This window comes from Lactuca virosa, chromosome 2, assembly GCF_052849685.1.
Source record: "Lactuca virosa cultivar CGN04683 chromosome 2, Lactuca_virosa_CGN04683_v6, whole genome shotgun sequence".
Lineage (NCBI taxonomy): Eukaryota > Viridiplantae > Streptophyta > Magnoliopsida > Asterales > Asteraceae > Lactuca > Lactuca virosa.
Genome location: NC_136427.1, coordinates 9,833,725 through 9,835,704, shown reverse-complemented (window position 1 = coordinate 9,835,704; position 1,980 = coordinate 9,833,725). Strand labels below are relative to the sequence as shown.

Genomic DNA, 1,980 nt, shown 5'->3' with positions numbered 1-1,980 from the left:
CGGTATTGCTAGGAAGTTCACCAGGTGGTCTTTGGTTGATTTGTTGTACAAGCTGACCTAGCTGTTTTTCGATGTTATGAATAGATGCTTGCTGATTCCTAAGCATATTTGGCTGATCCTTCATCATAGCTTGATGTTCTCTAAGCATATTTCATTGCTCTTTCATTTCAGCATCTGTATCATTATGCCTCTTCTCAGACGCGGCTACAAATCTTGTGAACATATCTTCCAAGTCAGCCTTCTTTTCCAGCACCGGTTCCTCTTTTTGATAATAGCCCCTTTCTTTTTGCTTAAATTTCTCCTCCTTTGCCTTTTTGTACTCATCATAAGGAAGCCAATCCTTCTTAGGTTTCCGCCAGTTGTCATCAAACCGATCACCACTTGAATAGCACACTTGTACCTTCCGATTCCCGTTCTCGTCAAGATCACAATCTTTAGTTAGGTGAGGTCCTCTACAATTTTCACAACCAACCCTTATAGCATGGATGGATTGGTCCATCTTACTCATTCTTCGATCCAAACCCTCTAGTTTAGCCATCATTGCTTCCATGTTATCACCAACTGAGTTCACCGCCCCTCGAGTCAAATCATTTCTTGGGTTGTGATATTCTCTAGAGTGCTTAGATAATTCTTCAATTAGAGCCTTTATTACTGGAGGTGGTTTCTTTGTGAGTGGTCCTTGCGAATCAAGGAGTTGCCTAGTTGTCACATTCACTCCATCATAGAAAATGGAGACTTCTTGTTGGCTGTTTAGATCGTGATGTGGGCAATTCCTTAGTAAACCTTTGTACCTTTCCCATGCCTCATATAGTGACTCTCCAGCTTGTTGCTCAAAGTTAGCTATGGATTTCTTCAGTTTGGATATCTTTGAGGGAGGGCAGAATTGATCAATGAAGTCTTCTTTCATTTTGGCCCATGTGGTAATTGATCCTGGAGGGAGTGATTTGAGCCAATCTTTCGTGGCTCCCTTAAATGTGACTGGTAGCATACGTAGTCGACTATGTCATTGACTTCATCAAGATGCTTGTATGCGTCCTCGTGATCTTTCCTGTAGAATGGGATCTCCTTAAGTTGAGCAAGTTTGTGGCCTTTAAGTTCAAAGGTGGCAGTTACGGGAATTGCGAGTTGCACGAGTCCCGGGCCGGTGTCGTCACACATCCTTTTCTTCCATTCACCCATGGGAACTTCATCGATGTTCGCCATGGTGTTTGCTAGTTCGCCTTCTATGTCGCTTCCTCCTTCGGATTCGTTTTTTTCTTTCTCGGATTCGTAAACAATATCGACCTTATTCGGGTCCCCGTCCACCTCTGAAAATATGTTGGATTCTCCTACTTTCTTCCTCTTTTTCTTACTAAAAACAACTTTTAGATTCTTCAACGGTGAATTCGTCGATGTTGCGGTTTCTCCTACGTTCTTGCCTTTGTTTTTCCTCAAGGTTGCTTCCGGGACTTCAAGCGGTGGGATCAAAGGTGTACCTCCTCCCCTGGTCATAAACGAACTGTAAACAAAACAGAAAACACGCGTAAAAAGAACAAAAATAAAATAAAAACGAAACTGAGTCTCAGCGATGGACTCGTCGAGTAGCTTCGAGTGCACTCGGCGAGTTCAAGGATAAAACTGAAAAGAAATCAAATAAAAATTCTAAGAAATCAGCGAAAATTAAAACTAAACCTAATACCTAGACTACTAAAGCAGCAACTTTGTGCAAGCTTAATCTTACACAAAGGATCGATAATACTAGAAATTAGAATAAATTTTTGAACCGTTCCCCGGCAACGACGCCAAAAACTTGATGTGTGTGAAACTAACTAGTTTTGTCCTACTTTTCACTTACGAATTAGCACACAAAGGCAGTGGACCTATCAATTGTGGTATAGTTAAATAAGTAGGGTATCGAACTCAGGGAACGGAAATTAAACTAATTACTAATATTATCTAAAACAAATAATAAAATAGGAGGGGTTTTCTCTAGTTTTGCAA

The 1,980-nt window shown here is 40.9% G+C and overlaps 1 non-coding gene across 1 annotated transcript; it reads left to right on the top strand.

The window, feature by feature from the left end:
* The first annotated feature begins 752 nt into the window (after positions 1-752).
* On the top strand, positions 753-859 carry LOC145162035 (small nucleolar RNA R71). The gene has a single exon (XR_013738890.1). It is a non-coding gene; the product is annotated as a small nucleolar RNA R71 (small nucleolar RNA).
* Positions 860-1,980: the final 1,121 nt, after the last annotated feature.